The sequence below is a fragment of the Lichenostomus cassidix genome, chromosome 1, assembly GCF_008360975.1.
Source record: "Lichenostomus cassidix isolate B80296 chromosome 1, HeHo_3.0, whole genome shotgun sequence".
In the NCBI taxonomy this organism is placed as follows: Eukaryota; Metazoa; Chordata; class Aves; order Passeriformes; family Meliphagidae; genus Lichenostomus; species Lichenostomus cassidix.
This window is the reverse complement of record NC_139479.1, coordinates 22884125-22911988: the sequence shown is the minus strand read 5'-3', so window position 1 is coordinate 22911988 and position 27864 is coordinate 22884125. Positions and strand designations below refer to the sequence as shown.

The 27864-nt window shown below is 39.8% G+C and overlaps 1 long non-coding RNA gene across 1 annotated transcript; it reads right to left on the bottom strand.

Moving 5' to 3' along the window:
* Nucleotides 1–267: 267 nt before the first annotated feature.
* On the bottom strand, nt 268–27864 carry LOC146444323 (uncharacterized). The gene is made up of 3 exons (XR_014850095.1): nt 27699–27864; nt 1539–1606; nt 268–1199 (listed from the first exon to the last, which is right to left on the bottom strand). It is a non-coding gene; the product is annotated as an uncharacterized LOC146444323 (long non-coding RNA).

Below are 27864 nucleotides of genomic sequence, written 5' to 3'. Positions count from 1 at the left end.
CTTTCGTATCTTTATCCCCTCACCTACATATGCTGACAGTAGAACAGTGTTATTAACAAAATAGATGAAGAAAAGGCTGTATGGTTTCACATTTATGTTTGTCAATTCACAACATTAAATAGGCCTTTAACATAGAGTACTTTTTCCCAAAAATCAATTATTACTTTATAATTTGTTAATACACTAGATTAATGTAAAACAAGTCTGAAAAAATATTCCTCCTCATATAGACAGACTTGACAGGAATAATTAGATTAGCATGTTTGGCATCTAGTGCTGACTAGACACTAGAAGAGTTACTAGTTGCTGTTACAATTATGAAAGCATCTATGAGAACCAAGAGCCATTAAAACCAAGCCTAATTTTCTTCAGGCATTTAAAAAGAAAATGAAACAGCTGATGTAACAGGATCTCTGGTTTGTATTGTTACTGGTTTTCCCACAGCTTTATTCCTTGTGTTTCTGTCAGCAGCTCTACTTCTTAGTGCTGTTTGTCAAATATATATTTTTATTTGTGCTTTGATTTAGCAAAGATGCTACCTTGATTCCAATAAATTGATATGAAATTATCCAGCTTTGCTATGGTACAGTTAATATAATTTGATTGATCATGCTAAAGCTGCAGGATTTTGAATGCCCCTCATAACGTGCTGAGTACGCCCAGCATTTCTTAAACCCATCTAGGACTTAATATCTACAAATTATATACATTGAAATCAATTTGCAAAAATCACCACACCTCATATCCCATCTGATTTCAAATAATGAATGTGCTCTGAGCACTATTATAGAAAACAAGGAGTTTACTTGTGGAGTACCTACCCAATATGGGCAAGACTAGAATTTCACTTTATCCCATGAACAAATTTAGCCCATAAGGAAAATTCTAGTAATACATACTCATTGTTTGAAAATAGCTATAAAAGCACTGAAAGTAGACATTCTTTGAAGTTGCTTTGATGAGTGAATCATTATTCGTATTTCATAATAAGACATATCATGCCCTTGTAGTGGCAGACAGCCAAAAGACAGGGCAAGCAAAGCCAGGCAGAAAATACACAAGGTGAATATCAGGCAAGGAAACAATTGTTAAATATGCACTAGCAGCTGAGCAATTGGAGGGACTGATAAGACTAATGATATCAGATAAATTACTGACTCAAAAGTTACTATCCTCTCTGCAGAAGTGAAGTTACAGATCTGTTAATAAAAAGAGAGGCATTGTAAGATATGAATACAATTTCTCTGTTTTGTTAGCTGTTTGAGCAAGATGTCAATAAAAAAGAGACCATTATAATTAGCTTCTACTGTTGCACAGTATGAATTCTTTTTTAACAGAAAAAAGAGCAAAATCAATAGGACACTTTTGCACATGCATTGTTTTTGTCACAGTTTGATTTTGATGCTAACTTTGTGACTGCTTTGCAACACACATAAACACTTTAAATCTTATGTTGTTCTTTACTTAACATATGCAGGGTTTTGTGTTTGGTTTCTACACAAAACAAAGCCCCCAACACTAAAATCAGAAAGACTTACCAGGCCTGATTCCTTGCACTCATACAGCTTTTGTCATTTCACTGATTTCAGCCTTCCTTAACGGATACCTATAATATAAATATTATATATAAACCTATAAATGCCTAAAATTTATTAGGTAAATTGATTCAAGTTCTTCCCAACGAGCAGCAAAAGAATCAGAGTAGTTTGACTGAAATGTCAGTCATTGCACAAAAAACATCAAATTCACAACACAGGGACTTGGTTGTGACTTGTGCAGTCATGGAGATGTGGCTGTCAATTGGTGTATCTTATTTCCATTACATTGATTAAGGAAGATGTTTTCCTCCATTGTCTCATCTCTATTTTCCATTTAAGTGAAGAGTTTTATTTTTTTATTTCTAACCTTGAGAAGGGAATGCTGAGAAAAGAAACAAAATTCACATTGCCGTAATTGCACAGCTCTCATTTAAAGCACAACCTGGATTTAATTAAATTCTTTCGTTCTTGTGTATAGTTTCATTTACTCAGAAACTCTAGCCTGCTGTTAGCTCCAGCCAACTCTTTATATTCTAATCTTGCAGCAGGAGAAAATCTTTAAAAAAAGCTTCAAAAGCTGCACAACCTAACAAAAACAGATCCTTAATACATCATTATTTAGAGGAAAGGGAGTGGAGAAATAACTGTTTTGGAGTCAGCCTCTTAACTTTTTGAACTACTAGGCTTCTTTTGAAGATAGAGGAAACTCCACAAAAGTCTTGTATTTGTAGCTCTCTTCATAACAACTCATCACCAATGAAAAAAAGCTTTTCGGGAAACCATGCACACAAGTTCTTCAAGGCAAAGTGCCTGTGAAGTGCCAAAGCCCCTGACATGCTGCTAAATCAGATCACACAGCTGATCACAAACTAAGTAATTTAAATTTCTAAAAAAAAAAATCTTTTTTTTGCTATAGACAAAGTCATTGGTTCTTATGTTTTAAAGATATAGTGATCATCTTAACAGAAATACAGTAGAGCTAGTGATCTTCCCTTCTTCACCACACAAAAGAAAGACTAGATCTTGATTCTGGATCTGGCCCTTATATAGTAACCAAAAGAGAACACATTCGTGCTGCACTTTTTGTTTTAATTAGGGACAGATTTGAGGTTTGTCTGAAAGAAAAAAAATTCTAATTTCACATGAGCTGGACCAGCATCACCATAGTCGATTTAGTTCACTCAAATGAAAAAAAATTCTCCTGAGATCTGATGAGACAAAAAAGTTCTCTGCAAGATCTGTCCCTCTGACAAACATGCACATTTCTCTGCATATTGATTATTTTTTCCATTCCCAACCCACCCCCTTGCAAGTCCTAAAGCTATACATAAGACTTTTGAGGCAGTAGGTTACCAAGGCAACTCATGCACCTTATCATTGTCTAGATCTCATTACTAAAAGATTGATTTTGGACAAACAGTAATCTTGAAACAGGGTGAGCTGATGGATCACTTTCTTTTAAGTTGCTAAAGACCAGGGAAGCCTAAGCATATGATTCTATTTTGGGTGGAATGAGTTGAGGAAATGGCTCCATAAATGTCTTCTCAGTTTCCCTTGCCTACATTGTACCTATAAATGGGTTTCTGTTGCCTGGGTCCTACTTCCCTGAAGATAGCAACTTCACTGTTTTAAAAAGAAAGGGAAAAATCAAGAATTTACAGACAGTGACAACAGAACCCCTGGGGTACAGCCAAGGTTAAACGCCCATCTCTGAAGACCACAACAAGGCAATTCCTGGTTTTGCAGTCCTAACACTGAATCAACAGCACAATGGCTATGTAGCACGAATCACTAGGCTCACACAACCTTAACCTGACAGATTAATTTTCATTTAGTTATCCAGCAAGTTCATGCTAACTCAAGAGACACTTATCCATATTAGACACTTAGTGAATATTCTACTGTGGTTCCAGGCTTTGCCTTCAGTTGCTTCAAACATCATTACTACCCCTTATCTTCCTGGTTTTCATTAACTCAGCTTAAGCTGAGTCTTTGATTCATGTTTTTGCACCTTTTCGTTATGCATTATAGATCTGAACCTGTCTCTTGCCAGAGTACTCAGAAAGATAGTCTGGCCAGGCAGGAGCCTAAAAATCCTCAGGTCACTCAAAAACCTCTGAAGTTTGCTCAGGCACTGCACAGCAGACTCCCATTAGCAACGTATATAATGTTGTAGAGTACTACAGCCATGCTTCCTACTAAGGGACCTGAAGCAGCTGTTCAAGAATACCAAAAAGGTTGAAAATAGAAAGAAGAATATGAATGACCTGTTTACTTGAAGCAGGATGAGCTAAGTGCTCGGCTATGTGCTTGACTGCAAGGTACAAAGGGTGGAAGAGCTGCATGTACATATCAACAGTAAGGACTGTTTGCTTCCTTTGAAGAAAGGAAGTGTGCAGAAGAAATCCAGACCATCAAAAGCACCTCAAGAAAGGAGTAACTGCTGTTTGTAGACCTTTCCATTTCCCAGGTGCCAAGGGAAAGGCTCCAAAATTAAACAAGGAAACAAGTCACTGCCATCCCAGTACCACACTGGCTCTGTATGCTTTCCTAATCTCCATTCATCTATCCCTTCTGTATGCATGAGAACCAAGTGCAACGCATTTTGCTAACAAGGGTGTCATGAACAATGGATTTTAATACAGACAAAAACTTTGATTATGAGTAAACACATTATTCTTGGTCATACAATACAACAGCACAGGCAAGTACTGTTAAAAGATTTGTCATGGAAAAATGTGTTTGTAAAAAAGCAGCTGTGGAACTCAATATGACCACATTACTGAAAATGCTCTGGAGAAAAGGCCGACTGTCGCTGTTGAGCAGCTAGCAGAGTAAAGAACTCAGTTCTCAGTGGCAAGAAGGAAAGACCTTTATTGTTTTGATTTCATCATATATATAGAGTTTTCAAAGGTCACCCAGATTGGTCAGTCAGAAACCTCCCCCTAGGCCTGATTGGCCAGGCCTGCACCATCCAGATCCTGGGACACTGTTTTTAATAACATCCAAACTTTATCTTTATTTATAAAACACAAAAGGAATTCTCATGGGAAAGACCTGTGCTAGCCACAGCCGACTCCAAGTTCATCCAGGATTATAACAATTTTTAAGCTGCATGAAGGTGGACATATTTAATTGAAAATATTTGCATGAATTTAACAAAATGGCTTTCAAAAAAATGAGGACAATAGTGAGTTTTCTTAATGAACATTTATCCCCTTGGGCATAAATTAAGTATGTTATATGACCTTTCAGAATAAGACATGTCTGCAAACCATTAATTGGTAGGTTATTAGGCTGATCAAACAAAACCACTGTGGATATTTTTGTGCATTTTCATTTATTACTCTTCAGCACATCAGCTTATCCTGGTAGTGCTGAAATCAGTAAGAGGTTTAACATCGACTTTTATAGGATTACCTCAGGCTAAGAGCATATGAACTTAGGGCTGGCATGAGGTTCTGTGTAACTCTTAAAATACAGTAACACCTTCCCTGAAAGGTCTTTTTTAATGCAGTTAAATGAGAATGTAAAGCTACTGTTTCTGGCAAAACAGTATCATTACAATGCTTCAAGAAAGGAACCTGGCCAACAGCATGATGCTTTGAGATCTGAGGGCGATGGAAGAAAGCATTATTATTCTAAAATAACAGCTGAGGATTCAGTAAGAGACCAGTCAGATACTTAACAACACAGCTCAAATGTAAACCTAGAGCAGTCATTAAGCAAAGATGAATGCTAAAGTCAGTTGTTCTGAGGTTGGAGGTGCAAGTGTTTCCCATGTGGAAAACATGGTAGTAGGTACATTAGAGAAGCATTATGTGAGGAATTATGAGCTTTCCTACATTGCTGTCTACACCTTATAAAAGGTGTTTTGAGGAACAATGATGAAATGAGCTGTACATCATCGTCAGTTCCTAAAAAGGTTACTTAGCACTGAGGGCAGTTTATCACTCCATTGGATTCAGAGCCCCGTGAGAAAAAGCTTTATTATAAGCACACTACAGTTCACTGCCACAGGACTATACATTACAGTTCTTGTGAGGTTTTGTCCTGCCTACTCCTGCCCATATTTCTGGCTTTGTATACCTTTGTCACTGGAGTGACCAAAAAATATGCAAGAGCTCTTTTTGCACATTTCCTTTTCAAAATTTCTTTATGGAAGACATACTTTAATTTCCCCACATTTCCTGCTCATCCAAAAACTGTAAGGCAAGAGCAGCACATTATAAATCCAGGAGGTAAATTTTTGAGTGTGAAAAACAAGCATTTTGAAATGGAAAACAGAAGACAAACATAATCATTATATTAGCAGCACCTACTTCAGCACTAATGTTCATAACTAAAGTTCAGTTATGTGAACATATCTGGGAAACAATAAAGAGGATTAGATATTCAAACAATAACTAAGAAAATTACTGATAAACCAAGAAAGCAAAAATTAAAAAAATGCAAATAGCACAGGGTTTTATACTCTACCATGAGAGATTGAAAAAACAAAAGAAACTCCCAAATTAATGTAAATTTTCATATTCTAAGATTTAGCATTCACAGAACATGCAGGAATTAATTTACTCAAAAAACAGCATGCACCTGCAGTAACACTTCCCTCTGAACACATGGAGATGCCTAACTAGGCAGCAAAAAGAATCTTCTCCAGAAATGCTGATGACGAGCTGATGTGCTGATTTTGCAGTGGATTCCCAGAACTTATAGGTCTAGATTCTCCAGGTCTATCCCACACACAGAATCTGGCACACAATCCCACCAAGGTGAAGTTTACACTTCTGGCATGGGGTCAAAGGCAAGGCAAAGCATCTGTATGGGCGCAGCTTCCCTCTGTGAAAGAGACTGAGGATGAGAGGAGCAGCAAGAGCAGGGTAGGACTGCTTCTCCTGTGCGAGAGTTTTCCCTAGGGATGGAGACAGTCCTGGATGTGTGCACAGTCTGACACCAAGGTGATGGCACCTGCTGTCACTGCTGCCTCTAAGCCCATTGCTGGTGACACCCAAACAACTTCACACAGCAACCTCCTACAGAAAAAGTCCTAATTCTGAGTCGGAATGTCCATTTGAAAACTAATCCACAACGTTGTCTATCACATTTCTGCACTAGGCCTGATGGTAACCTTATATCCTTCTTGTTGCTGTTAACAAGAAGTTAACAGCTTCAGATTTACATCATTTGTAGTTTTTTTCACACCAGCATTCTGTATTTCCTCTACAAATCACCTCTCTGAGAAATATATATATTTGTTAATTTTCTCCATGAGATGGTACCCAAACTACAGTTATGGCTTTATACAGAACCCAGAAGCCAGTTTAAGTGAAAGGTCAGTGTTTTAGTAACAAATCTCCCAGGCAAACCACTAATTGCTACAGAGCACAACAAACTGCAAAAGCCAACACCAATCTTTAACAGATACAGGCAATAAGAAAGAGCATGGCGCAGATCAGACAAGTTATTATAAAGAACAGATGAATCAATATCATGACTTGCAAACATTAACAGATAAAAATCCCTTCTGATATGCTCTGGTCAGTCTCTTATCATCTCCAACTGTTCAAGTCTCTGTTCAGGCACCAAAAAGGACTGTCATGGTTTAACCTCAGCCAGAAACTGAGCACCACACAGCTGCTGCTTGCTCCCTCACCAGCACAATGTGGGGAGGAGTAAAGGTGCAAAATTACGTTTAAAACTAGCAGCCAATTTTCCAGCATGATGAGCAGGTATGCTTTGACTGAAGCCTAATACACATACCTTGTGTTATTCCGTGTGGCACCTTGCTCTGGGACAGCTTTATTTTGGACAGAATCTGCATCCAAGCACTTCACAGCCATAAAGAATACACATTGATGCAGCTGCACCCATTTCTATTTGCCTGCCAGTTGGCCAGGAGGCACAGACAAGGCAGCATGTTGTTCTTTAAAGAATTCTTACCCCTTACTAGCCAAGGCACCATAAAACATTTATAGACTATTTTGGGCAGCATTTCATTGCAAATTCCATATGCTTAGCAGAACTATTCAATGCCCTGAATGACAATAAAGAGAAGATTACATTTGAATGCACCATGTAGCAAGTATTCTACCTTTTAGCTGCTACAGCCCATTATCTCCTAAAATAAACAACACACAGCCGGCTCGCTCCATCAGCCGAGTTCCACAGTATTAGACACCTCTGTGCAGCCTAAGAATGGCTCAAACATCTACTTTGGGGTACAGTCTCGTCTCCATTCACAGATATTTGCAAAAGAGAATAGAGCCTGAAGGGTCCAAGTTGTTTAATATGTTAGATAATGGTAAAGAAGAAAAGCAGCTACAGATCCCTTCCTCAAGCAAAATGTATGGTCTTGATTTTAGTTACAGACAAAACCACATGATAATGATGAACTTTAAATAAAAAAAAATCATATTAGTATTTGGGGGAACTAAATAGAAAGAGTGTCTGATCTCCAGAATAATTTCATGTGTACTGAAGGGAAACAGCCACTATTATGGAAAATCCTTTAAAATAATTTGTCCTTATATGACATCACAAATTAACAAGGAGACTGAAGTAAGGTATGTAACTTTAGGACATGCAGTAACTCATTTCTTCTGCACCATCATGCATTTTTTATTGCATATATGGCCCAGCAAAATGAGACAACAATGTTGTCTGTAAGTTTGGCTCTGCAGGGATAGAGAGAGAGTGCAGACTGGCACAGAAGAATAAAGTGTCAGCTAACTGAATGGGTTTAATGTCTCTCTCTTACTTCCCTTGCAAATGAAACTGTGTCTGCCATATTAAGCTATGGGTAACCAGTCTAGAGGAAAGGATGACCTTTTAGAGGCTACTACAATATTTAGGACCCTAAAGCAGCTCATTGGATCAGCAACCTAGTGATAAAGTAGTTCAGATAATCTTAGCTACATCCAGCAATGAGCTCTGGCCAAATGTCAGAGCTTTTAGTCTGCTCTGACTAAAACCGGCCAGGCACCAGCCTTGAACAACACCTCCAGTACAAACAGAGCTTCATACTGTACTCCAAATGTTTCTCCATTTTTCCTTTGTGTCACTTGACTGGAAAATTTGCAATCTATGCAAGTTTAAAGAGTTCAGGGTTTTTTTGCCTAGGATTTAAACATTAAATTGTCCTCTTGAGATCTATTTTGTATCACTTCATACATCCTTCTTTTTGTTTACTACTCACAGCTCATAAAGCCTACTAATGTATACTTTAAATACAGAAGAATCACATGTTTTTCTTCTCGTGTCTTCCCGCTTTCTGCCTCTTCAGAGCTGAAAGACAGCACCTTTTGCATTAAATCATGACCGGGCCATTAACATTAGAGAACCTTTCCCATTAAAAAGGCAATATATATTGATATGCGAACACTCCACTCCCAAAAGCTTTTTTTCCAACACTTCATTAACATTTTTCACTGCTGAACCATTATATCCTCCCAGAGTATGTCTTTATTGTCCCATTTCCTCAGCACACCACTAATGACACAACAAAAGGAGAGGAGGCAATTGCAGATAAATCAGTCCAACTTCCCATCGGGTTTCCCTTCCCCACTCCTGCCATCTGTGCTGGCTGCCACAGCACTGCATATGCTTCGAGACAATACCGCAGGGGTCACACTGCACACTCCAGCCACTCGCGGCTGCTGCTGTGATTGTCACAGCCCAGTACCTCTGCTGTTTGCCTTCACATGTGCGTCTGCAGGGACAGCTTCCAGTCACCTGAACTGGGGACACACAGCTGAGCTCCCAGCACTACAGATGCCCTTCTCCTCAGGAAAACTGGAGATTCATCCCCTGGTTTGTACCAAGTAATTTACGAAACACACACTTAAAGACTTGAGAAGCAACATGTTGTATTTTGAATGGCCTGTTTACTCCCAAGAAATTCCTCTGATACAAGATTATCAGAATAAACTCTTTTGCAAAAGAAAAAAAAATAGTCTTTTCAAAGAAATAAATAAACAGGAAGCTTAAATCATAAAAAAGGTTAAGAATATGTGACCACTTCTTTCTACTAGATTAACATCAGCAAAAGACAGAATCCAATATTGACCTATATTTCTGGATTAGCTTTCTGAGGTGTGCAACCACCTTTTCACAGCTGTGAACACAGTACTGAAAAAAATTGATCATCACTCACTTTGCAATTCGAACTGCATGAATCATTAATAGCTGACTTGTTAATTAAATACGGTAGCAGAATTCTAAATTACTCCTGCCTTTATAAGAGCACCATTAATAAACCTGTTTTTCAATTTAGGAAACATCATCTCTGTATAGAGTAGCCATTGTGATATTCCTGCCTAAGTACAATATTTCATTCATTACCTTGACAAGTCGCATCACTTAGGCCATCCACAGGAATAAATTTTGTCAGCTTGCAAATGCTATCTCTGTGTCCACACAAAACCCCCACATGCACAACATCTCCTGCAAATCTCACATCAGCATTTTCATAAACCAGTCGGCACAGAGAAAAACCCTACAAAAAGGGGAACTGCAATAGGTTTTCTCATTTATTATTGGGCACCACACAGAACAACTGTTTAGTTGAAGAATTCTCTCCTTCCCATTTTCCATTCTTTAGTCTCTTGCAGTGTATGCAAAATGGAAAAATCACTTTTCTCCATATATTCAACAAGGAACCCAAACAAGTTAAGTACACGTCTGTCCTTATGCTCAGTCCTTATATTGCATATTACAATATGAACATGTGCATGTACAACATAGTGCAACATCTGTGAGTGTCTCATTTTTGTTTTATCAGTAACATTAATACAATCTATCCCTGTCTTCCCCCAAGTATGGGATCTATGGCCAACATTTGTTCTTTCGAAAGACAGCCAGCAAATGCTCCTGGTAAAACTACTTAAGAAGCCCTCAGAAAATTGGTAGCTAAAAAGGGACTATTTTTTGAAGATTTCTGCAAAACATCTCATGCAATCAAATTCACTAACATTTATTTGCTAGATATACATGTACCTCTTTTGTATATCCTTATATACATGCACACACAGAAGCATCCTTCAAAATTTAAAAATATTAATTTAAGGACTGCCAGACTGAACACGATGATTAAATGACTAGCACTTTGAAATGCTGGGGTAGCAATACTGCTAAAATACCTGCTGAGATTCAACTCTGGCTTCATTAAGCAGATAAAGTCATCACTGTGGAAGTGCAAGATTGTCTTTTTGGCGAATGCTTAATCAGACTTCAAGTATGTATTGCTAATAACTGTGGATAATAAATTAATTCAAAGATGGGTTCTTACATGCATATAGAAGACCAATGAATGGCTGCTAAAAGACTGTTTTAGAGGCAGGAGATCTCTTATACACATTTACTAAGTGCATTAATTCATTCTCACAAATCCTTAATGAGAACTCCACTATTTTCTGTTTTAAGTATACACAAAAAGGGATTTTAGAAAACAGTGACTTATGAAACAAAGCAGAGACCAAACGGAGAACAGTGAGAGCTTTTCTTTTGTACACGCTGTTTCTAAGGAGTGCAATTGATCTACTATCAGTGGTGTTTTTCTAATAGATATTTCTTACATAAACAAGACAGTCATTTTACAGCAAACCTGTGGTATTTTAAGAGATTTGCTTTACCTCCTTTTCTGAGGACAAAATTTCTCACCTGCAATATGAGTAGGACCAAAAGTCTGTCTTTGAGGACTTCTTGTATGACAGCTTTGGTAGTGATTCAATACCTATGAATCCAACTCCTGCTCCTTCAGTAATAAGATTTTTTTGCCACCCCTTCCTATAACCTATTTTAATAAGTTGTCTATTCTGTTTTACCCCCAAAACATATCACCAAAAAAAAAAGACAGATGTCTGACCATTAATCCATAATTTCTACATTTAATGCTCTAAATATTAATTATGTAAAGGAATGGTGAGCTACCTGGAAGGCAGAAGCAAGGAGCCCATCTTAATTCTGCATAAGATGCAGGGTTTTTTCTTACAAATGGTTCTTTATACATTTAAACCAAGCAAAATATTTGAGTGTATAACAAAAAATATTTACTCAATTTCAGTGCACTCCTACGAGATTTCTGATATAGAGCATTACTATATTTATACTGTTTTTATTACTAAGAAACATTACTATTTATTACATTAGTATTACAGTAAGTGCATTTTTGAGATCCTGCCATTTTTCTACAAATTGATATGACAGCACTGATTTACCCTGGAGCTAAACCAAATTACACCAGGAACAGTGTAATTCACTCTAGATTTGCAGAGCTGATACACACAATCTCACAATCAATGAGGTTGGAAAAAACCTCTGAGATTATTGGGTCCAACCAATGACCAAACGCCACCATGTCAAGTAGACCATGGCACTGAGTGCCACATCCAGTCTTTCCTTAAACACCTGCAGGGACAGTGACTCCACCACCACACTAGGCAGCCCACTCCAATGTGTAAATTACCCTTCCCGTGAAGAAATTCCTCCTGATAGCCATCCTAAATCTCTCCTGGTGCAACTTAAGACTGTGTCCTCTTGTCCTGTCACTGGCTGCCTGGGAGAAGAGGTCAACCCCCACTTGGCTACAGCCTCCTTTCAGGTATTTGTACAGAGTGACAATGTCAGCCCTGAGCCTTCTCTTCCCCTGGATGAACACCCCCAGCTCCCTCAGCTGCTCCTCATAGCATATGCGCTCCAGACCCTTCACCACCTTTGCTGCCCTTCTCTGGGCAGAGCTAAATAGTATTTACCTTGAATCCAAACTGAGAATGAAAGGCTTAATCACACAACTAGCACAAGAAGAAAATCAGGAAAGTAAACCTCTAGAGGTCAAAATCTGGTCAAAACAGAGAGAGCTGTCACTAGGAGCCAAGGCCATAAAGCTGTGAAAGCCAGTTTGGTTTGTGGTGTTTGCAATTGTTCACATACATTTTTGTCAGCTCCACGAGTTTTAGTAGACATGATGCAGTACAGAGGAATGTGTGCATGAAAGAAAGACAGGAAAAGGGGGAAATGTGGTGATTAGAATGTTAATATGGGCAATACAGAATATTAATACCTAAATAAAAAGGGATACTTTCCCTTCAAATGAAGAGGTTTTGTCACAGAGCTCTGTAGTTCATCTTATTTTAATGGATTTTGCTTGCTATTTTCTATCATATAGTAGTTTATGAAACAGTTCATAAAGTCCTCTGGCAGAAATTAACTGTATTTGTTGTGTTACAGTGGTTGCAATTAAAAAGGCAGTATTTCCACACAGCTATAAAATAAAGTATTAAACGATAAACTGCAGTCTTCTTTGTGCTTAGAGAAGAACGAAGATTTTGCAGATATCTTATTTAATAAGGGAAAAGTCTTTGCTTCTTTTGAATTACTTTCAATAAATGCAATTTTCTTGGTTAAAAAGACACTGAATAAATTATACCAGTGATGTGCTTTTTAGATTACATTAATCTAAACTCAATTATTATCATACATTCACAGACAATATAACGGACTAAATCAAGATCAGTGTGATGTCCCTTAAAGGATGAGTAATTTTTAGCTGCAATATATACAAAAATAGGCTTACAGAAAAAATTTCTTGACCACATAGCTGAGGTTCCCATTTATTCTGAAACCATTACACATAATGCCTTAAATCTCAGACTACAGCAAGAAAAAGGTATCCTTTCTTCCAGAACAATGTTTTAGTGCTGCACACCAATTTCTCATACTATTTGTACATGGAGTAACACATTGCTTAAGGGAATTAAGAGAAAAAGATGGAGAAAAGGGAAAAAGTTTTGCTATACATTCTTAAAACAATTTTATTCTTTTTACAAATAAAATTGTCACCCCTCCCCCAAACCTATTTTAATAAACTGCCTATTCACTTTTACTGTCCAAACACCATAAAAAAAGACAGACATCCAAGCATTAATCCATAATATCCACATTCAATGCTCTAAATGTGAATTATGTAAAAGTTTGGTGAGTTGCCTGGAAGACACAAGGAGCCTTGTAGTTAAATATGTCACTTATAACTACAAATTGTTACAATTAATTCTTTAAAAGGTGAGTCCGAGAGTTGCATGATAGCATGGCTTCAGTACTTAGTCTCCAAAAATGAGAAAAAGAAAAAACCTGCATGTACTTCAGTCTATTATTTCCATAAATATTGTAGATCACAAACCATAAAATTTATTAGCAATTCATAATCTGATAGTTGAGTTGCAGATTACAGGATTTCATATTTATGATTTGCTATTCTATATGCAAATAATTGTACAGGTTGTTGCTGAAGGGTTGATGTTGGCCAGCTTTCAGGCACCCACCCAGCTGCTTTCTCTCACCCTTTCTCCTCAACAGGCAGACAATAGGATGGAAAAGATCATGGATCCTGATAAAGACAGAGAGACCACTTCCCAATTACCAGTTCGGACAAAACAGACTTGACTTAGGGACAATTAATTTAAATATTTGCAAATTAGAGTAGAATGGTGAGAAACAAAGACATAAATGAACCCAATTCTTCTTCCCAGGCTCCATTTCCCTCGTTCACTATGATTCTTCTGATTCCTTCCCCGCCCCTGCAGGAAGATGGGGTGACGGGGTTTGTGGTTAGTCTATGGACAACAATCAGTTCCTCTGTGTCACACCTTCCTCCTCAAACATTTCCACTGATCCAACGTGAGCTCTCCATAAACACCTCCAACATGGGTCCTTCTCTGACCCAAGCTGAAGGCCCACATGGCCCCTCCACTGGCTACAGATCCTTAGGCCATATCTGCCCACTCCAGTGTGGGTTTCTCCATGGCTGGACACCTAGCTGCTCCAGCATGGCTCTCCATGGGCTGCAGGGAAATACCTGCTTCACCAGCACTCCTCCCATAGGATGCAGGGAGGGAAATACCTGCTCTGTCACTGTGCACTTCCTCCCTCTTCTCTTACACGGGTGTTCCCAAGGTTGCTCCTCACACCTTTTTTCCCCTCGATGCTGTGTGCTGTATTCCCCTATTTTAAATACATATTTTCATAGAGGCACCGCCAGTGCCCGACTGAAGGGCTCAGACATGGGTACAGAGGGCCCGTGGAGTCAGCTGGAACTATGTTTATCACAGGGCAGCCCCTGCTCTCTTCTCAGATCCAACACCCCTGCAGCCCCACCTACCAATGCCCACACACCCACACCCAGTGCACTTGTTTACTGACAAATAGGTTGTTTCCATCCATCGTAGCAGACTACTCAATTCCTCAATCTCCCAAAGCAAGAACTTAATGTACAACAGCCACCATTCACTAGGAAAAACAATAAACTAAGTTCCCAGTGTAACTGAGGACAGGCTTTCCCTGGTGCAACACACAACAGAACACTTCAAACAGGTCAAAGAGGTTCACAAGTGTTGATGTTGACAAGGTCTGTCCTAAGAAAACTCTACATCATGCTTAAACCAGGTGATATTATGCAGGGCATATCCTGGAACAGCCCCTGGCAATCTTTAGCCCGGAACAAAGACCTTGAAGAAATGTTTTTGTTTGTTTAGACAACAAAATGTATACAAAATATAAAAATAGATTAACGTATTCATTGAGGAACTCTAAATCTAATACATAAATTCATGAGGGAAGCAATAAACATACTGCATAAATTAATTACTTTGTGCTTATCCTCATTAAATGCTACTTAATGAGTTAATAAGCTTGAAAAGCAATGACAAATTGCCAAAGTGCATGCATAAGATTTTGTTTTTAATAAAGCAGTATGTCTAACTGAATGCTGAAGCTTTGGATAGAGGCAGGTAACATTTATGCAGTGTTCACTATCTTCTAGCCTTCATGAACAAGTACCTTCTGCCACAAGTTTAGTATTTTTCAGAAAAGTGTTAACTTTACAAAGTTTGACTGCTGAAGGTATTTTTACTAAGTTTCAAGAATCATCTCCTTCTTAAAATTAGTTTTGTACAAATTAATTTGTATTACAGGTTAACTTCCAGCTTCTTGGGAAACATTAATCAGAAACAACATAGAAACAATATATATATATATGTATATATATGTACACACATGCATATGTATGTGCACACACAGATTTATAGACACAGATACATACACAATAGGAATGTATTGCTACATTTGAGAATTATACTGAGGCCTTTGTGGCCTCTCAGTGTTTGAGAATGAAGAACACGTAACTGTGTTGCCACAGTTACAAATAGGAAAGAGTCTGGGCAGCACTGGAGGAAGTCACATCCAACACCAATAAACACTTTAAATTTTGTGATGGGGTATGAGAGCTCCAGCATTAACTGAGTTGTGTTATTAGCATGCTATGGAAGACTAAAATGGTGGCCCCATTTGTCATGTCACAGATATAGACTGCTTATGCTCTCATTTTCTGCAGCACAAAGGCTCAAAGTGCTGTGTTCTATGTTGTGATTTAAACAAAACCAAAAAAAGGCCACACATACACATTTTTCACTTGCTCTCTTCCCATGTCAAAATTGAGAGAAGATGACAAACTGTGTCCCAGAATACATTAGTTATACTGATACTATAAATGCCTTGATTTTAAAGTAAAATATAGCCTGAACACATCTTTAAATCTTATGCAGCACAGGTGCATTAACTAAGCATGGTTCAGTGAACATTTCAAAACACACTCACCTTCCCAGGACATCCACAATTCACAGTGAAACTACCTGTGCTACCTTGATAAAATATTTAAAGCAATATTTGACCATTACATGAGCAAACATTTCCCAGATAATCTTGGGATATTAATCCAATTTTTCAACTCTTAAATCAATTTTTTTCAGCTCCTCAAAACTTACTTACACCAAAGGAATCTACTTCCTCTTTGTAAGGACAATAAACAGATAAAGTAGTATTCTGAACAAAGACTGTCAGTCCTTCTCAGGGATTCCCATCCCTTGGATTATGCTCCTTTTTCAAGGGAACCTTGCACCTCCAGGATATCAGTGTGCTTAATTCCTGATTCATTGAGAATCATGAGTAATATCTAGCAAATTTCAATGCCTATGATTGCACGCATACACACACCAAAAAAACCCGAAACATCAAAGCATTTTTCAGTATCCTCCAGCATGACCAATCTGCACAAGTAAGATCTCAGTATCAGTTGTCAGCATGAGAACACTTTTGAAACAAAATCCAGAGGAAATCAGCAACCAAAGCAGCAGCAGAGAAAACTACAGTATTAGTCTTGCACCACATAAAATATTTTTCATTGCTATGACACCATGACATCATATTAACCCCACAAACACAAAAAGAAGTACACTTCACAAGAAGGCAAGTGCTGATAGTGCACAGCTACCAGAAATTCTTCTCTTAGAAGTAAATAACTCAGCAGCCTGATGTTTAAGTAAACCTTCAACTATTTTAAAACCTAGTCACTCTGCAAACAAAACCATGTCCATCAATCACACTAAGTCTTTAGACGCTTTCAATTGATTTTGGTCACTTAAGACTAATTCACAAAGGATTCAGAAGCCAGAGAACAGCTAAATGCCATCTCCATGATTGGATAAAAATGTGTATTAAACAAATCAAGACATAGTCATGTTACAAACAGGTCCTCAAGAGTTTTGTGCTGACACTTAAGCAATAAGAGAGCTAATGAGAACAGCTATATTCTGCTCAGTGTTGTTTAGGACACTAAGAAATTAACTTTAGATGGTTTGTCATCAAGTCTCTGCAGGAAGAAGCCACACTATTTAAGGGGGTGGGGGAAGAAACAAGGCAGCATACTCATCTATGGAAATCCTTGATCCTAGGCTAACTACTGGGATAATAGTATAAATTATACTGGAAATAATATTTAACAGGGAATAACTTTAACATTTATCTCAGTAATAATAACGTATTTTTAATTTATTGATAGGCACTTTAACTTTCATTCATGTCTTCATTTTCAGTAGTCATGATAGTACTTTAAAAAGAACATTTTGAAAAGGAATTTAAATGCCATATGGAACAGAAGAACCACAATTGGTGGTTTCCCCAGTTTTCACAAAAACAGCCAATAGAGTCACAAAATGAAAGCTCGGTGGTAAGGGATGAGAGTGTTTGGGTTGTTTTGGGTTTTTTTTCTGTTTTCCTTTAATATATCTTATTATCTCACTTCTGAACCATTATGTCTGTGGAAGAGAAGAGGAAAGGCCATCAGTAGCCAGTAGCAGCACCAGCTGGGAGCTAGAAATGGTGCTTGCAGTTTTCAGCTGTCAAATGTTGGCTGAAATTTAATGTGCCAATATGAAATTATCTGCAAATCTGCACTTTTTTTTTAAATTAGCAAGAAAAAATGAAGGATTTTGAGAGAGCAATTTGAAGTCTGTTATATCATTATACGTAAAGTATTGCAAGTTCTTCAGTCTCACTGGTTCCCAGGTTACCAGAACTCCCACCTGTGTTCTGTGCTTAAACACCAAAGCAAAACAGCATTCTATATTAACATTTGATCCACTCCCTCTTAAAATGCTCTGATTTGTTTTCTCTAAGGCTGCTGAGTTTTTGTGAAAGTAGGCATCATCATTAAAAAGAGACTAAATTATGTATTTACTCTTTCAGGTGGTATACATGACTTGCTGCTGTCTTAATAACAATGAATGAAGAAAAAAATGTTGAAACAATACAGGAAAGATGCAGGAATCAGCAAAACTACACAAATATTTTCTGGCTTTGGGCCCAATCTCATGTTTTATATACAAAACTGTAACTTTTGTAAAATAGATGTGTCTTTGTCAAGCAGCCAGCTCTGTGTGAGAACTGTGTGTGTTTGAAATGAGAAGGAATTCACATATGTGCACCCAGCCCACAAGTAGGACCTAAAAAAAAAAGAGGATACATTTCCTCCACAACTGTGACTTCAGCAAATATGCTGCAATAGCAGCCACAACATTGCTGTCCTTTCTAAGAAGATGAGCTAACATTTAAGCATGGAAGAAACACAGGCCCACCCTTAGGCATTCCCAAGTGCCAACCTATTTAATCAGCACTGATTAAAACCTTTTGGAATGCACACAGACAGCCTACCAGTGCCACCACACTCCACCACCTCACACTGGCCTCTCAAACATTCTCATCCCCCGTGTGGAAGAGGATGCTTGCATTGCAAGAGCCAAGGGCAAATGACATAAGGGCCTGTGCTTGTCTTTGTGTGCACATTTCTTGGATTTCCAGACTAGACAACTGGTGCAAACAGCTACAGCACACTGCTGTGGTCCATCACACTCATTGTGCATCACAAACCAGACCAGTCAAATTTACCTGCCACGCAGTCAATATATTACATGAATGGGTTATGGCCATGCATGACTTGACACGCCTGCAGACAACCTGAAGTACAGAATAACGGGCTTTGTCCCTTAGAAGTAGACCAACAGTTTCCTTTCATCCAGTTTCCAGGGCAAAGTATGTTCTGTGGTCCTTGTTCTTGAATTGCTGACAAGTTCAGTCCTTCTCACTAGAACTGAACTTTTAAAAATCCTATGGATTTTTCTTAAATTACTTTAAATTAATTAAAGTATTTAAAATATTAAGACCTAGCTAGTATAATGATGGCTTACTATATAAAACAGGAAACCAGAAATGGAATGTATTCTTAGCTAATGAAACTCCTCTGACTTAAATTTTGTTTTCTATCTTATTTGTCCCTGTGGACACTACCTAATTTCCCCTCACTCTTCTCTCATCTGAGAGACTGAAATTTTTTGGGGAGCAGGGACTGCCTTTTTTTGTATGGTTGTAAAGCACCTAGGCCACCAAAGCCCAAAGATTTATAAATGGTACTGCATTTCAATGTCCACATCAAATAATGAGGACATTTGACTGCTCTTTCTAGCAGACACAATTTGCAGTGGCTGTATTTAAAACTAATAATGGAAAGAGTGGTGTTTTCCATTCTTAGAAAGATATATAAAGGACATAGTAAAACCACCCCACTCCACCTTCTTGCACTGTTGGCAACTAGATGAATTACTGATCAGGTATTCAGGTCCACTGGAACACGCCTTCCCCCTGGCCCATGGAGTGCTTCAGCAGCAGCAGCAGCAGCGGATGCCGCAGCCAGCAGGACACTGCCCAGCTGCTGTGATCTCTCCCTTTGAGTGCCCAGGATTCCTTTTTCTGCAACAACTGCACAGTTCCCCTAATCCAGTGCCTTTAATTAAAGCTTTGTAAGGGAAATGTAATATCAACCTCAGACATCCTCTGTTTGACTAAAAGTTGAAGAAATAGCTGGGGGGACAGGGAGAACAGCACCAATACAAAAGCCACCAGTTCTGTACCAAGATTTTTTTTTTTTTTGAGGAAACAAACAAAAAAAATATCCCTCAGGATTCTGGGAGGAAATAACTGCAGCAAGTAAGTATTAATGCATGCATAAATTCAGAAAGCCTGATTAGTAGTTACACTAATAGATGAAACACAAAAATGTAACTCTGTGGATGAAAGTTACAATGAGCCAGCCTTAATTCACTGAGATGGCATTCCCCACCGTGATGAACAATTTTGGTCTCAAGGCACTGGCTGTCTATTGCACTGCCCTGCAGGTCCTGTGTGCTGTTTGTACACACATTCCCTTTCACAGGGGGAGAAAGAATATGTCCGTAAGCATAAAAAAGATGATTAGATACCAAAATCTCAGTTGATACAGAATTGGAGTAAAACTACTCATGGCTGTCAACATCCACTTACCCCTCTGCATATTAAGGTATGGTCACCATCAGGGTAGGGTCTCTTTACTGGTAGTGCTCATATTAAAGCCCAGACAGATCTGACACTCAGGAGTATTTCCACGCCTTTTCTATTATAGGCATGAGGGGTTAGTTAAAGGCAGAAGACCTCCTGTGAGAGTGCTGGAGAAATGTCCCAGGCAGAGGAAGCCAAACTTGGCAGGGTCTGTGCCCACACAGTTTGTCCACAGCAGATCCTGAAGCAAATTATCCAGCCAACAGTGCCTTATTTGCCCCCTGCCCCTCTTCACAAGGAACTACTTCTCCATCGCTGGTAGGAATACTGAATTCATTAGCATATATGCAGTGTGAACAATCCAGAGACTTGAACCTGGGACTAAAGTGACAGCCAAATTATTTGATGCTATAACACATTCAGTGAGGAGTAGTGAAAGGGGTCAAAGAAGTACCAGGCCACTTGACATCAAAACCAGTATCTGTGGTAGGAAGCAGAAGCAGAGCAGAGTAGCTTGCAGTGTTTTTATATCCTTTCCTTTATATGGCTGTGTTGGCACACTGGGATGTAGACGAGCATGTCCTGCTGGGAAAGGAAGAGATGTGACAGGACTAAGGAATCGTGAGCCCAGGGCACGATCTCGCATGCTGAAGCAGCTCTGACTGTTTTGCATTAAATGCACATGTCCACACTCCCAAGCACACAGCAGCTCTGCCTATGGATGAGCCATTTTCTTTTACAAAGGCAAAAAAGCAAAAGATTACTTTAAAAGCCTGCTACAACTGTTGCACAATAAAAAAAAGTGACAAGCTTTTAGGCTTAATTGCTTCATCAGTCCAATCAGGGAATAAGGTATTCTGAGCCTGAGAGCTTGTTTTCTTCTTTCCCAGCTACATCTATTTAACTAATAAACAGATCTCTCTCTCCAGACCTTATTTATATTATATTACTCCAGAGTGGATACAAAGCTCCCCATCTTCCAAAGCATTAAAAATCTAACATTTAAAGAGAGAAAATCATTAGGTTTTAATTCTGCAAAACATGAACTGCCTTCCATTACTAAGGATTAGTCAAATTTATCAATCTCTAGAAAAAGTCTGCTCATCAAAACCGAGACAACATGTGGGAGACTTTGGGAGACAGGAGAAAACTGTTATGACCACCTAGCTGATGGGCCAGGATATTCTCCACCAGGTTCTCTGTCCAACTTAAATGCACTACATTGATTCCTGGAAATAAGCTGCAAGAACACCTTTTTCCTTGTAAGGTCATGCTACATTTTAGAGCACCCTTATGGCTGCTCCAAGTTGCACCTTACCATCTATGTTGATAAAAAGCTGCCTTGGCTATAAACTGCAAGAGCATACAACCCGTACACCCTGACTACACCCTGAGTCCTCCTGTTCATCCTCTGAATGCCAAAGATGACTGTGGTATAAAGTGATTCAAGCATGCCTTCTCCACAAGGTAGTATCTGAGCAGAATTTGATCCTACAGGTGCACATTCTAAAGCCAGAGTCATCTGAGTTTCAAAAACTGACTATAACTTTTTTTGGAAAGCACTTGACACATTTTATGCCTTTGCCATCAGTACTGCTATTTCCTTATAAACATTGTCTAAACAACACTGTCACAGAAATAAAGCCTTCTATAAGCACTAGAATTTAGTGGTTCTGATTTCCTTAAAGGTGAATTTTCGATAAAAAGTCTTGCTCCAGCACTAATTGCAAAATTAGCAAGAAGCTTAAGAGTAATTAGATTGGGGTGTTAAATCACTAATGTTCCTTAAATAAAACTCCTAATTAGGACACACCACATCTTTATCTGTGATCTAGATCTGACAAACAGCACAAACTTTCCTTTTCCAGCTGACATCCAGAACAGTGCCAGGGAAATACTAGGCACTCACAGTACGCCCTTCAAGAAGGCTGGAGCCCACTTTTGACTTGCACAATTACAGGCAAGGATGCCTATGCCCTTCCACTTTGATACCAAAGCAGGCTGGAATAGTAGAGAGTCATAGCCATAAATTCAGATACCTACCACCAGAAGGTCATTCATCTCTCTCTTTTGATTACGTAGAAAGCCTGGGCACTTGCTCAGATTCAGCTGCTGTTTACCAGCATTTGCTGGAATTTAGCTGCTGGTACCACAAAAATTTGAACTATCAACACAATCTGGTCTTCCCTCTTTCTACATGGTATTTTTCAGACTCTGAGATAAATGCAGTTGGATAGATTTTTTTTTTTATACACCTAATAAAATACCACCTGATACAAAGGCATCTCAACTGAGAATTGATCCACAATAAACTACTGTAATAAAAACAGCAACAGTTACAATTTCTTTACAACTCCTTTACCTGAAAGGTAGTTAACTGCTTCAAAAAAAAACAAACCCCAAATTTATATTGACATTCCACACGTCCTGAAGACACTCTTTCCAAACATTTTGTACCTCATTCTAATTTCAAAACAAAATAATCCATTTTCTCAGAAAAGTTGATGCACAGATATCAAGGCATCAGAACTTCTTTAAAAAAAAAAATGTTTACACCGCTTTATTTCAAGTCCGCTGAATACCATTTCCTGTAATCATAGAATTTTAACTTGCAAGAAACATTTCACTTCCAGCTTGACACAGACCATCAGAAAAACAAATATGTCTTTTGAACCACACACAGTGCCTCTCAGTTACCTGGATTTTACTGTCTGATGTGGTTCTGTTATATGTTTGGGCTACAACTGCAGAATTTTTTCTCCCAGCAACTCAGATGAGACGGGCTTAAGCCTAGAAGCACCAGAAAAATTAGTTTGGCTACCATAGTGCCTGTATCTCTGAGTCAACACAGCTGTCAGCTTCGCACTGCTGGGGATCCATGTGCTCTTCCATGTTCTCAAGGCCACTGAAGTCAAGATCTGATACCTTATCTTAGACATACATTCATTCCAGAAAGGAAAAGGCCATTTTCAGCATGACTGGAATTAACCAGGTACTTCTCCGTATACAATACAAAATTTACAGTTAAGACAACTTTCCTGAAGCCTGTGAGGCTTCATTGTTGAGATTATTTAATTAATTTTTAGTCCAAATTTAGTGTCCCTTTTTAACACTACAGTAACAAGCCCATTAAAAAGATATATCTTTGCTACATCCATTAGATGAAAAACCTCAGTCATAGTATTTCTGCAGCACAAGATAGCAAATGATTTTTATCATATTTTTGCTGTTGCAACTTACAATAACCTCAATTGTTTTGCAGTGGATACATCCAACCCTCTGTATTGAAATATTCATTCACACTGAATATAGAGATGTTCTGACTGAAAGCAGGTTGGATATTTTGTCACAAAGAACAAGTTTTGCTAAAACAAAAGCCTTTCTGAAAATGATATTGCAAATCTAGTACGTAATTTTAGAGGAAAATGTGATGATCATAGATTTCAGCTACATTACGCAATAGCTGAGACTTCACATCATTAGCATCAAGACTTGAAGCCAGGTCCAACACCACAGGTAGCATGGGTTGCTTTCATAATCCTAAATATTCTACAGAAGTGAAAAACCTTTCCCTGACCAAACAGATACAATGTCTGCATTAATACTTCCAGGATAGGGATAGTGATTTTTCAAAGTATTTTAGAAAGAAAGAACAAAAATTAAATCCATTATCCAACCCTCCTCTTCTGCATGTGTAATAGGACAGCCAGGAATATACACACTTACATACATGAATCAGAACATGATTTATTAATTACTCCACAAAAAGGCTGTGTTAATAGCTGTATATATGCACACATTTTAATGTTTATTTGATTGTTGTGAAATGTCTCTAAAAAGCTAAATGAATTAACAGCTATGCCTGGCACCACATGAAACACACACCTTAAGGGAAACTAACAAATCTAAGTGCAAAGGTTAGAGTTAGATGCCTGCCAGGACAGTTTTTTGATCTTATTGAGCCAAAAAAATATTTGTCATCTTTTTCAGAAAGATGCAATAAACTTTAATTCACATGTACTTGGCAGAGTCTTAAACCATCAGGTCTGTCCCACAAAATGACAAGTATCTCCAGTAGCTGCTGTTGTTGCCAACACACGACAACACAATATTCCCAGGTATCATCAGCTGCATCCCCAATTATTGATAATTTTGTGCAGGATCATAACATTTTTCTATGTTCATTAGCTACAATTATCTTAATAACAGCTCGTAGCAGAAGGAAGATGGAGTGAGAATGTGCAAGTGAGGTTTGCTATACTATGTTCAGAAAGACATTAACAACACAGAGGATTCGCCTGAGATAGTACTGACAGACTGTACAAAGGGGACCATGCTGCCTGTTTGGGGTTGGGTCTTTTGTTGTTGTTGTTTAGTTTTGCTTGTGGTTTGTTGTGTTTTTTTCAGTCAGATGAGAAATTCAATATTTTGTCATTTTTTATAGAACTGGACAAAAAATCATTCTCATTAAAATCTAAATAAAAGCATTATTCGAATTGGAAGAATTTTTTCTTTTTTGTATGTCACAATTGAACAAAAAACCCTCTTCTGTGCATATGTATATTTAACCTGCATATTTAAAGACATCACTCTGAAATAACTTGTTGGTTAGGACAATCAGGTGAGACAGACGAGGCTCATGCGCAAATCTGTAATTTATCTCATTGAAGTGTCCCATTTACTATGGCCACTTACCTTATGTCCACTCTGTCAGAGCTTCCATGTGTAAGGTAAGAAACCATTCCCTTCCAAAAGGGTGAAAATGTGGTTGAAGCTGCTGTTCTGTCATTTCATGACAAAAATGTTTTAAGACAGCTTTAACCTAAATGTCCATTTTCCTTGATATGACGCCCTGCATAAGCGTGGTACTTTATAGATACCTTCAAGCAGGGATCTGAATTTAGCACTAAAATCTTATTTTACAGGGGTGGATGCCAAGTGCTTTTCATCTCATTATGCTGGTTTGAAATAACAGTACTACTTAAAGTTTCATAATGACAACATAAAATGCAAGAGCTCTTTCAAAGCAGTGCAATAAACCACCATTACCATGATGGTCAGTTTCCTCAACCAGCACTACAAATTCCAAGCATCTCAAGCCCCATTTGATTCCTACTGTACAATTACAAAATATATGATACCCTATGTAGATTTATTCAAATAACTTTGTACACTTCCAGCTGGAATTATTTCGATCTCCCAGTTCAAACATTTTCAAAATTTATTCATTTTACACATTAAATACAGGTTCTGCATCAAAAATTATTACTAGCACTTAGAAGTATTTTTCCATAATCAGGAAAGATTCAATTCATAATAAAAAAGTATTATAACAGAGACAAAATATATAAAGTCAGTTGCTGTCTGGAAACTGAGCTCTGGCCTTAACCTATGCTATATTAGACAATTGGCTTCCCCTCTGTTCCTTCCTCTTACAAATTGCTTGCTGTACCTGTGTCATCCTTTGAGGCCAAAGACTGGCTTTCTCTTTGTGTAATGTGATTTGCAGCTGGGATTTCTGAATGCTGCTACAACACAAAATCACTGCAATGGTTCAGAGCTCTGCTCTACCAATCACTGTAATCCCAGTCTTTATTGGTACTTTTAATGGCACCCCTGCTGTTCCAGAACAAAAGCCCACTCAAGAGAACTTGTCCCATCACTTTGAATCTACTGTAAACACACACATATATACATGTACTGCGTACATAACACGCCTTTTTTATTTCTTTCCTTTTTTTTTTTTTTTTTTTTTTTTTTTTACCCTCAGGCACATCTCAGATACTGGCAATGGAGTCTAGAATGCTTTTACACTCACAAAACCATTCCCAAAGCAAAACACCCCCTAAAAAGCTACTACTTCAGCACTGCCTGCTCATTTTTGCTGTAACATACTGATAAAAGTGATAACAGGACTCTGTAAGCAGAATACACGGGAGAATAGAAAGCTCAACAGGAGAATAGCCTGTTAGAAAGTTGTGAGAACAGGAGTCGAGAGAAAACACGATCTGCCTGAGATTCTGCCCAGAAACAACCCGACAGCAGGAGACAGAAGTTCCTAAACTCACTGTGTAAACACCTAAATTGCATCATGCACCTCTTCCCGAAACATAGGGGATTATCCTGACACGCTATTCGCTATCTTGCCAGAGGGAAGGAAAAGTCATTTTTCTCCAGAGCGATCCTCCAGATCAGGTTCCCACTGCCAGCAACCCCAGCCTTGGGGTAAAGCCAGGGCTGCTGGTATCCAGCCTTGTACCCGCAAGGTTCCAGTGGCGAAACCCGGGCTCAGGGAGAGATCCAGCCAGGCACGGCGGCGCGGGGGACAGAAGGTCAGGAGCCACCTGAGGCGAGCTGGTGCTGGAAACCAGCCTGGCGCTAACATTGCTCTGAAGTCCTTCTGTCACCCATTCGGGAGGCACACTCCCACAAAAGACTGGGATTCAACCGACTGACACTACCAATGAAAGAAAATGTTTATCAGAAAATCGCCATCCAGCTGCCTGTCAGCGCTGATTTCCACTAGCGGAGTGGCAGGATCGCGGCAGCCTCTCCGCCCAAGCCGGGGGCTCGGGAAGGGCAGCGGCGTGTCCACAAAGGGGCTGGTTTAAGGACAAGTGCCCATCTGACAGAGGCTGGGCTAGTTTTGTGCCCCCCGCACACAATGAGCCCAGCACCTCACTGACCCCCCGTGCTTCCCTGGCTCGCTGTCCCGGCGGCGCGGGCGGGTCCTGCCGCCCATGGGCAGAGTCCCCCGGGCTGGCGCCAGCCTGGGGGCCGCGGGCAGGGCACGGACACACGGACAAAAAGGAACACAGAACAGAAGAAAAAGCGCACACACCACCACCCTCCTCGCTCCCCCAACACACACACACACACAGACCACCAACCAAAGCCGTACGCAAAACGCGCCTCCCCATCAGCCCGCTGCCGGTGCGGGAGACCCGCGGGGCATCCCCCCGCTGCGGTGCGCTCCCGCCGGGCCCCCCGCCGCCCTCCTCCCTCCCTCCTGAGGGCGGCACTCACCTCGGGGGGACGCGGCCGGGGCGGGGGCCGCCTCTCCGCCGGTGCCGGGCAGCAGCGGCGCGGCGGGGCGAGGCACACTTCCACTTTCTCCGGGGGTCTTTCTTTGCCGTGCCGAGACGAGCCGTGCCGTGCCGAGGCGAGCCGCGCCGCCTCTGCCTCCCCCGGCACTCCTCCCCGCCCGCCCCTCGCCGACGCCTCCCCGCGATGCGATGCGATGCGATGCGATGCGATGCGAAGCGAAGCGAAGCGATGAGAAGCGGTGCCCAGCTGCCGGGCGCGCCGGGCCGGCCGGGGGCGGCTCTCCCGGCACCGCCCCGCCCCGGTACCTGCCGGGGCAGCCCGGGGGCCATGGGGCGGGCGAGGGCAGACACGTCGGCCCCCCACCCCAGCGGGCACCCGGACGAACCCTTGTCGCATCCCTCTGCCTCCCTTTGCAGCACTCACCTGCCGTGATCGAAGCTCACTCGGCCCCGCGGGGCACGCCGCAAAGGGCTGCTGCTTTTTCGGGGTTTGACATGCATTGTCCGCCCCTCTCCTTCAGTAAACTGCTCGAAGGAAGGGGTCCGGGAAGGCTGTGTGGGTGGGAGCAGTCTAGATGTACTTCAACACA